Source organism: Ornithorhynchus anatinus, chromosome 6 (genome assembly GCF_004115215.2).
Source record: "Ornithorhynchus anatinus isolate Pmale09 chromosome 6, mOrnAna1.pri.v4, whole genome shotgun sequence".
In the NCBI taxonomy this organism is placed as follows: Eukaryota; Metazoa; Chordata; class Mammalia; order Monotremata; family Ornithorhynchidae; genus Ornithorhynchus; species Ornithorhynchus anatinus.
The window spans coordinates 41,133,080-41,143,327 of record NC_041733.1 but is presented as its reverse complement, the minus strand read 5'-3'; the positions used below and the strand labels follow the sequence as shown (position 1 = coordinate 41,143,327).

Below are 10,248 nucleotides of genomic sequence, written 5' to 3'. Positions count from 1 at the left end.
GAATAATGAGACGGGGGCTGCCGATCTTGGTACGGAGGCTGGCTCCGGAAGCTGAGGCTCTAGGCAGGAAACCGGTTCTGTGGGATGTTACCATGAGGCTGAGAAGACGGGGGGCCTTACTTCTCTAGGTGGGGTCAAATTTCTCTTTGCCCATAGTCCTGTTTGTGGGTCACCCTGCACATCCTCAGACCCTGGAGAAGGGAAGAAGAAGACCAGAGCCTGAAACTCAAACAAGATCACATCCTTGTGCAGAGCCTATTATGGGATTGAGCAGACCCAGGGCCCTTAATTCTAGAGATGGGTCAAATCCTGTTTGCCTGCAGTCCCGTCTGCAGCGTGAACTGGTACAAGATTTGTTCATGGAGAAGGTACCTGTCTGCGCCTGCCCGAGGTGGCTTCTGGGAGTGTAGGGTCAGGGGCGGGACAGATGACATCCATGTGTCCACTCCATTTCTCTTTTAGAAGCAGAGGCATGCGGACCCCCGTCCGGTATCACGTCCACAGCGGTGAGGTGTGGCAGAACGGAGCGGGCAGGCTTCACCCTAAAAATGGACTTGTATAATTGTTCTGGACCTCCAGGCCCTGAAGAATGAGGCCCTGCTGGGATTGTGGGGAGGGGGTAGCTAATGATTAATAAGGCAGAGTATTGTAGTCGGCTTAACTGTGGTGGTTAGTGTTTTGGGGGGGCAGGGAGGAGAGTGTTTTTCCCCTTGCCCAAACCCCACTTCCCCCCTCCACACACACAAAATGCAGATTGTCTGCAATCTCCTATCTCTCCATCTGCAGGAGTGAGAACTCATTCTCCTGGAGACTGAAGCGTTTGGCGGCAGATGAGGATCTCCAAGGGCAGCACGGGGAAACCGGTATGCTCAGGCTCATGGATTCAAGGCCAGTTTCCTCAACCCCAGATGGTTTTCAGCCAGAACGGGTGAAGAAGCTCCACTGACAATTGCTCCCGGGTCGTCTGCCTGGCACCCAGAGGAGGTCTGGGGGTGAGTCCCAGGATTTTTTCACACCCTTGCCACTTCCATGTCTTGCTGGTACAGACACAGAAAGGGGCCCGCATTGCATCGTTTGGGGTAGGATGGCCAAGGAGGAACTCTGACCAGCTATTTCTCTCCAGAGAGAATGCATCACCTGGCCTTGGGTACTGTCCCCTTTGCAGTGTGGGCACAGTCGAGTCAATCCCCTTACTTGTCCCACCAGTGAGAGATTGAACTGTGGGGACCATGTTGCCACCACCAAGGAAAGGAGATATTGTGTGTCTGGATGAGTGTGTTCATGTGTGTGTGGGGGGGAGATGTGGGTGGGGGAGAGAGAGAGTGTAGGAGAGAATAATGGGGCTAGCAAATGGGGAAGGATAGGAGAAGGCTACAACTCTCGGTATGGAGGCTGGTTATGGAACTGGGCCCGGGGCTCGTTGCCAGGAATGGGTTTTGTCCGCCTTAAGGCCAGAGAAGATCTGGGGCCCTTAATTCTCGAGTTGGGTCAAATTTCTCTGCACTCACCATCCTGTTGGCAGGGTCGGCCAGTACACCCCGAAGCCCTGGAGAAGGCACCTGCATAGCCTGTCAAGAATTGGGCGGAGGACTGTCAGTGTATCTATGCCATTCTTCTTTGAAAAGCAGAGGTAGGAGATTGAGTCATCACAGGTGTTGACAGGGTGTGTGGAGTGCCGGCATCGTACTCAAAACTGAGTTTTGTCCAGTTTGGGTTGGACCTGAAGTCCCTGGCATACAAGCTGCTCCTGGACTAACAGATAGGTATTAGTAGGGTGGAGTTTTTCATTCATTCAGTCGATTAGACTGTAAGTCCGTCAAAGGGCAGGGACTGTCTCTATCTGTTACCGATTTGCACATTCTAAGCGCTTAGTACAGTGCTCCGCACATAGAAAGCGCTTAATAAATACTATTGAATGAATTCAGCTTAGGTGTGATTGTGTCTGTAGATCTCACCTTTTCTGGTGTTGGGGTCCCTGGGAAGAGGGAGAATGGAATATTTGCCCACTAAACAGGCTGTCTGACATCCCTACCCTTCTCTCTCCAGCTTTCAGAGTGTCGGTTCTCCCAGAGGCGTGAGTGTGCGGCGATGTAGCTGTGGTCCTCAGCCGGGGACGGAGGGCACGGTCAGAAACACAAATCTTCAACATCACTAGCACGGCCATCCTCCACCGAGGTAACGCAACGACTTAGGGTGGGACCGACGGACGAGCTCCAGTGATAGCTCAGACTGATGCTCCTGGTTCGCGTACCGTTTTGTCCATCGAGACCTCGGCAGTGAGTCCCCCCAAGTTGCATGTCCAGGTGGTTCTGGGACCCGGCAGGAAGTCCCACAACCTCGAGGCTTGGCAGTGCACAGGTTGGGGTGGGAAAACTTGGACTAGCAATTACACTCTCTCCAGAGGCCACCTATTGCCTTTCCCCGGGCTTGAGAACCATTCCTCCACCGTTTGGACTGTCAGGTGAATCCTTAGCTTTGCCCCACTATTGAGATGGAGCTGCAGGCTGTACCTCTACCACCTAGGGAAGGTACTGGTTTTGTGTATGCATGAATGACGGTGGAGCAGGTTAGCCGGATGGGGGGGATAGAAGAATGAGGAAGCGTATGCCACTGTGAAACGAAAGCCGCTTTGGGAAGTGGGGTGTGGGGCTCTGTGCGGGGCACTGCTCTGTCAGATTTGGTCGTGGGACTGAAGATCCGGGGCCTTGACCTCTATGGAGGGATCTAGGTCCCCCCTTCAGAGTCACCCTATGCGTACTCAGTCCTCAAAGAAGGGACTCCTCTCCTGTCTGTTGAACAATAGGTTGATTTGAGAGGGTGGGGCGTGGAGGAAAGTCTGTTTTGGAGTAGCTGCATTGTTTGAATCTCCTGCCGTTTCCTCTCAACTAGCAGGAGCACCATCAGACCCCTCATGCCACGGAGGGCTGTGGTGGAGAATCCAGGCACTAGAAACCCCTCAAGGATCTGCTAGCCAGTGAGAATACATACAGTGAGAATACATGGAGAAGCAGCGTGGTGCAGTGGAAAGAGCACGGGCTTTGGAGTCAGGTCTCATGAGTTCGAATCCCAGCTCTGCCACTTGTCAGCTGTGTGACTGTGGGCAAGTCACTTAACTTCTCCGTGCCTCAGTTCCCTCATCTGTAAAATGGGGATTAAGACTGTGAGCCCCACGTGGGACAACCTGATTCCCCTGTGTTTACCCCAGCGCTTAGAACAGTGCTCTGTACATAGTAAGCGCTTAACAAATACCAACATTATTATTACATTTAAATTGGCTCTCTTCCCCTCAGCAACAATGCCTCCCCTCCCTCGTGGACTCCCATGCCTAACTCCCCCACTCCTCATCCTTCCAAGCTATCTCACCTCTTCCAGATTTCAAAATTGGTCTCTTCAAATTTTGCCTTTGATTTCCCTTCCTTTGCATTGTCTGAACACTCGCATCCACTTTTCTACCCTTTCTGATTACTATCTCCAAGCAGAACCTCTGTGCCAAAATAATTCCTTATCCACTGTTTTCAAATGTGCTCGGTCTTGGAGCCCTGCCCTCTCATGGCGTCGAGGTTTTTGGTAGGTGGGAGAATTAAATGGTTGCTAAGAAAAAAAGTCACCTGAAACCTCTACCCTTCTCTCCCCAGCTTGGAGGCCCCTGGCTGTCCTGGAGACGTCGGCATCCGGCGATTCAGGAGTGGTTCTCGCCCAAGGACGGAGGAGCAGGCCGAGAGAGGCAAACTGGGGATCACAGATCGACGCATTCCCACTGAGGTTTCGGATGCACGTTGGCCAGGACCGGCGGAGCGGCCCCGCTCGTCCCCCCCTTTTCGGACCGATGCGCCGGGGTCTGGTACTGTGTTGCCGGAAGAGGCCTCGGCGGCGAGTCCCTGGAGTCATTTGTTCAAACGGCTCTGCTACTCGGTGGGAAATTCCACGGCCTCAAGTCCCTACCGTCCATGGTTTGGGGGGGAATGGGAGAGGGGAGACTCTGACTAGTGATTACTTTCTCTACAGAGAGTACTGTACTCTCTCTACGGTCTCTATCCATTGCTAAAATCTGCCCCTAGTTCTCCATTAAAACTGCTACCGCATTAATGCAAGCACTCAATACTATCCGCCTCGACGATCCCATCAGCCTCCTCGCTGGCCTCCCGTCCAGGCTATACTCTGGTCTGCTACCCGGATGGTTTTCTTACAAAAATGTTCACACCAAGTTTCCCCGCTGTTCAGAAAACTCCAGGGGTTGACCATCCACCTCTGCAACAAACAAAAGTAACTACTACTGCTATGTCATGTCACTATTCTCCAAGTACAACCCAGCCAACACACTCTGTTCCTCTAACGCCAACCCTCTCGATCTCACCTATCTCCCCACCGACCTGTTCCACACATCCTCCTTCCCCCTATCAGACTGATAATTGCTCTCTACCACTTCAAAGCCTTACCGAAGACACATCTCCACTAAAAGACCTTACCTAAGCCCTCTTCTTCCGCTCCCTTACGCGTCACCCTGACATATGGTCTTTATTCATTCTTCCTCCTATCCCCACAGCCCGTGTGGGTATGTCTATCAGTCTATCTGTAATTTATTTATGTATGTAGTGATTCGTGTATGTAAATTAATGTCCGTCCCATCCCCTTCTAGACTGTGAGCTCTATGGGCAGGGAATGTGTCTGTCTGTTTGCACTGTACTCTCCCGAGTGCTTAATACATTCAATTCTCAAGAAATATGAGTCTAGGAAAATCCAGAGGCTTCCCCTTGTATTTCTCTAGCCTTGAGGATCATCCCTCCACACTTTTGACTGTCAGGTCAATTTTCAGACTTGCCCCGTTATTGAGAAGGACTCACGGTCCATACCGTTCCATCCAAGGGAAGGTGTTGAGTGTGTGCGTGTGAACCTGGTGGGGGTTGGGGGGGATAGAACCGCGAGGAAGAGGACGTCACCGTGGACACACAAGCTGTTTACAGAAACAGGGTCCGGTTCCGTTTGACTCGGCCGTAGGACCGAAGGCCCGGGGCCCTCGCTTCTGTTGACGGATCAAACCTTCCCATCACTTCAGATTCGCCTTGCACATCCACAGTCCCCAAAGAAAGGACTCTTCTGTGTGTGACGATGTTTTCTGAGGAAGCCAGGTATGTGGTAGTATGGAGGAAGGCAGGGATTGTCACTATCTACCTTATCCTTTTCTGAGAGATTGAGTTCTAAAAATTTTGGTAGGAGATGCATGTCAATGTAAAGAGACTCACTGAGGTGCAGTAGATAGGTTTCCTTGAGCATCAAGCACGTAGACCCTGGAGCTGAAAATGCAGGCCCTGTATTAGACACTGACTTGTGCCCAGTGTACAAACGTACTGGGGATGTCTGGACTCGGGAATGCCAGTCTATAGGCCTGATATTTGGAGGGGGCAGAAGGGGGTGAGGGCATTGATTTCTGTTGAAGGGGGGGTCCAGTATGAAAAGATAGGTAGAGCAGAGTAGTGAACAGTTCTTTTATTGGCACCACCTTGCCCATTTCTAGAAAGCTCCTAAAGAAGGGACTTTCCATATCTGTTACGGGTTGCTCCCAGGGGTGTGGTAGGTCAGCATCAAGGGTGAGACCGTGTGTGTGTGTGTGTGTGTGTGTGTCCGTGTCCATGTCCCCATCCCCCGTCTCCAGAGGAGGCCCAGTGAGCCCAGGGGAATCTTAAGACCTATCTGGGATGAACAGTCTGTTCCCCCAAGGACTCGTCTTGACTTTCTTGGTACAGAGGAGGCAGGAGAGAGAGTCCTAAGCAGTCCACCCTAATATGCCGCTCGTCACCGGGGCCATCCTTTTCGACCGACAGACGTCCGCCTGCTTTCCCGGGGGAGCCAAGATGAGAGGGACGGGGCCCAAAGCGTGGATGAGGTCGCAACCGACTGGCCGCCGGCCGTTCCATTGGGCGCAAATCACGTGGAGTCGCCGGGGCTGGGAGGAACTTCCTTGTGCAATGTGCATCTCCCATCACTTCTGACATCTCCCTCGTCTGCGGCGTCGCTGTGGCTCGATCTGTCTCAAATGAAATCGTTTGCCTTTTGACTCCAACGCTGTGTGTTTCTGTAATATGTTTGCATATGACAATGTCTGTCTCCCACCGCAGCTCTTAAGCTCATAAAGGGCAAAAGGCGTGGCCGTCGGTTGTTCTTTCGTTCTCTCTCAAGTGCCGTGTCTCGTCTTGTTTTACGCCACCGAGTCGTGTCTCAACCACAGTGTTGCCGCAGAAGCATCTTTCCCGGGAATTCCCCAACTCCGCCGTTCCGTTAATGTATCCCTAGAGTATTCTCGGTCAAAATGCGAAAGCGGTCTACCTTTGCTTCCTTCTGCACCATAAACCTGAGTCCCCGCCCTCGACTCTCTCCTGGCCCGCCCTGCCCAGGGGAGATTTGACTTGAAGCGGATCGCCTGCCGGTCGCTAGCTGGCACGCTAAGAACTGAACGGATATGCCTCGAGTCTCCGTTCTGTCATCGAGACCGGTAGAGCCCTGGAAACTCTCCAGGTATGACCCCTGAGAGGGGGAAGCGTTGGGTCCGGTATAAGAATCGAACGCGGACCATAGGTGGGCCCAGAGAGCGAGGACCGAGGCGTTGGCCGGGACGACGGTGTCAGGGATGATGGGGCTATAGGGGCGGGGCGGGGAGGGCGATGAGTCGTCGTGAGCAGGGAACGCGTCTGTGTATCCTCCGGAGTGAGTACCAAGCTCTGCACACATTAATTGCTCCATAAATACAATCTAATGAATCCTCTTCAGCTCTCCCGCTATCCCCAGTCTTTTTAGGTTTCAGATGGTCTCCCAGCTTCTCTCTACCTAGCCTCCCTACTTCCTCTACAACTTAGCCCTTACACTTCACTCTTGTGAGCTAATCATCGTGCCTGCCTCTCTTCGTGTTCTATGTTTTTCTCTCATCTCTTAATATTGTCTCGCTTTCCCTTTTTTCTTGGACCTCCACCCTTCCCCCATGGATGATCCTTGAGCTGCACCTTTAAGGATCCCGTCAGATGACATCTTCTCCAGGAGGCGGCCTGCAGTTCACCTTTCATGTCCGTTTTCCTCCCCACACCCCTCGGATGGATACACTCGTCATGTAAAGACCCGGTCATCCGTTAGACTTGGGAAAGGACGGGGGGATGGGACCACCCACAGACCACCCGGGCCGGTTTCGGGAGCCAAGGCTCCGTCGGATTCGACCGTGGGACCGAGCAGGCCCGGGCCCTCGATTCCACAGAGGGGTCAACCTCACCGCGTCCGCTGTCCCGTACGTAGGTTCTCCCCACACACGTTCAGTTCCCGGAGAAGGGACCTCACACCGTGGGATAGACGTGTCTTCCGGAAGTCCAGCGTCCCCGTCTTTGGAGACAGCCATTAAGCGTCAAAAGTGCAGAGAGTTGCAGTCGGCTCAGCCGACACGGCCCGTCTACAGTCCTCATCTGTCTCGACGATAGGTTCGAAGTTGGGTCGGGGAGAGGGAGAACGGCATCTGCGAAAGAAACCTCCGGTTTCCGAACTCCGTTACCGGTCCCTCTCCGGCTACCAGACGATGGGATGTCCCGGAGACCGGAGAGTTTGGCCACAGAGGAGAGCCTCAGAGGCCGGGGCGAAGGAGACCGGCCACTCGGGCTCACTGACCCCCATGCGTCTCTTTAGGTCAGGTTCCATAAATTTGGGCGGGCTTTGGTTGGGACCGGTAGAAAAGCTTCAGTCCCATCATTCTTCCATCCTACCCACGTTCTACCACCTCCTACCCAGCAGAGGTACCTACAGCAAGTCTCGGGTTTTAGAACGGGGCAGATGGGGAGAAGGGGAGGTGCGCATTGAAGCTGTCGGATCACACTCCGAAAGGAGCCGCACACCGATCTCGGTGGTGCACGGATCAGGGTAGGATGAGTCGAGGAAACATTCAATAGAGTATCACACTCCAAGCAGAGGCCATTCAGGGCATCACCTCGGCCTGGCGGATCATCCCTCTGCAGCATGGGGGTCTGTCGAATCGATTGTCACGCTCGCTGGACGTCGAGAGATGAATTCCTGCAATCCATCACTACACCAAAGGTGAGATGTAGCGTCGCCGTGGGTCAGTCGGGCGGAGGGGTCAGCTGCCGGGTAAGTGAGAAAAGAAGCGGCCATCTCTCTCGGCTCAAGGGATCCGTACCGTCCGAGGCTCTGTGCGGGGAGCGGGTCCCCTCCGACTCGGCCACGGGGCCTAGAATAGCTGGGGCCCTCGATTCCGTCGATGGGTCGGACACCCGTGCGCCCACGACCTCGTCTGCGGGACGGAGAGGCACGTGTTTAACCCCCGGAGAAGGGAAAACCCTGGGCTCGCCAGGGGGGCATTCCGGGAGTGTAGGGTCAGGCCCGGAAAAGGGTGGGTCACATGTGTACACCCCATCTCTCTCGGAGAAGCAGACGGGTTGTGCGGACTCCTGCCCGAGACCACCGACCATAGAGTGGGCAGGTTTTGTGCCAGACGTCGTCCGGGTGTCGGGTCGCCGGAGCACGAATGAGCCCCTCGTGGGATTCTGAGAAGGGGGCAAGTGAGCGTGGATACGGCAGAGTGTTGCAGTCATCTTTGTTATGGCGGTCAGAGTTTCATGGCCCTCAGGGAGGTTGAATACAGCGTCCGTCCCTTACCTGCCCCCCCAAAACAACTTTCCAAATCAGACGGTCTGCAACCTCCTATCTCTCCGTTTCCAGCTTTGAGAACAGACATTTCTGGAGTTCAAAGCTTGCGGGTCGAAACGAGCAGGAGAGTGGTACCCCCGCTTTGAGACCGACGATCGTCCCGGAGACGTCGGAGTCCAGCGAGAGGCATCTGTGGACAGAGGGCCTGGGGAGAGATCCCAGGCTTTTCATTCTGCCATTCGGGCATCCACACCGAGGTTTCCCACGCGCAGCGACCGGAAATCCCAGAGAAGTTGGTATTTGGTATTTGTTAAGTGCTTACTATGTGCAGAACACTGTTCTAAGTGCTGGGGGAGATACAGGGTAATCAGGTTGTCCCACGTGAGGCTCACAGTCTTAATCCCCATTTTACAGACGAGGTAACTGAGGCACGGAGAAGTTAAGTGACTTGCCCACAGTCACACAGCTGACAAGGGGCAGAGCTGGGATACGAACCCATGACCTCTGACTCCCAAGCCTGTGTTCTTTCTGCTGAGCCATGCTGCGCACCCTGACCGTAAGGGACCGACCTCACATTCGGCATTGACGGCAGAGGCCTCGGCGTCAAGTAACCGCAGTTGTGCGTCCGGACGAGCTGGGGATCTGGAAGGAATCCCCATGGCTTCCAAGCTCATTCACGCACAGGTCGGGGCGGGCTGACCCGAGGGCGGTTCTGAGTAGGTTCGACTCTCTCTAGGGGGGCATTTTCACACACCTCTCCAGCCTCGAGGACCCTCCCTCTGCAGTCGGGATGATCAGGTCAATTTTCAGATTTGACCTGCTATCGAGGTGCAGGTAGGGGCTGCCGTGCTACTGCTGAGGGAGGCTGGTGTGTGTGTGTGTGTGTGTGTGTGAGAGAGAGAGAGAGAGAGAGAGAGAGAGAGAGAGAGAGAAGGAGAGAAGAGTGGGCCAGGGAAGGCACAGCACAGAAGAGGCTGGCATCTTCAACTTGGGTGTCAATTATGAAAATGGGATCTGGGGCTCTGTGTGGGACACCGGTTTAGTCAGAGTGGATTGTGGGACCTGAGCCCCGGGGGCCTTTATTCATTCATTCTTTCATTCGTTCACTAGTATTGATTGAGCACTTACTATGTGCAGAGCACTGTACTAAGCGCTTGGAATGTACAAATGGGTAACAGCAATAGTCCCTGCCCTTTGACGGGCTTAGTCTAATCAGGGGAGACAGACAAAAACAATAAATAGAATCAAAGGGATGAACATCTCATTAGAACAATAGCAAGTAAATAGAATCAAGGTGATGTACATCTCATTAACAAAATAATAGAATCAAGGTGATGTACATCTCATTAACCAAATGAATAGGGTAATGAAAATATATACACTTGAGCAGACGAGTATGGTGCTGAGGGGAGGGGAAGGGAGAGGGGGAGGAGCAGAGGGAAAGGGGGGAAGAGAGGGCTTAGCTGAGGAGAGGTAAAGGGGGGGGGGTCGAGGGGGAGCAGAGGGAAAAGGGGAGCTCAGTCTGGAAAGGCCTCTTGGAGGAGGTGAGTTCTAAGTAGGGTTTTGAAGAGGGGAAGAGAATCAGTTTGTCGGAGGTGAGGAGGGAGGGCGTTCCAG

The 10,248-nt window shown here is 53.7% G+C and overlaps 1 long non-coding RNA gene across 2 annotated transcripts; it reads left to right on the top strand.

Annotated features, from left to right (window-relative positions):
• The first annotated feature begins 790 nt into the window (after positions 1–790).
• On the top strand, positions 791–4,074 carry LOC120638466. Of its 2 annotated transcripts, XR_005660140.1 has the most exons (4): positions 791–992; positions 1,523–1,630; positions 2,047–2,175; positions 3,636–4,074. It is a non-coding gene; the product is annotated as an uncharacterized LOC120638466 (long non-coding RNA). The 2 variants fall into 2 exon arrangements; XR_005660139.1 differs by lacking the exon at positions 3,636–4,074 and having other exon boundaries at positions 2,047–3,038.
• The last annotated feature ends 6,174 nt before the right edge of the window (positions 4,075–10,248 follow it).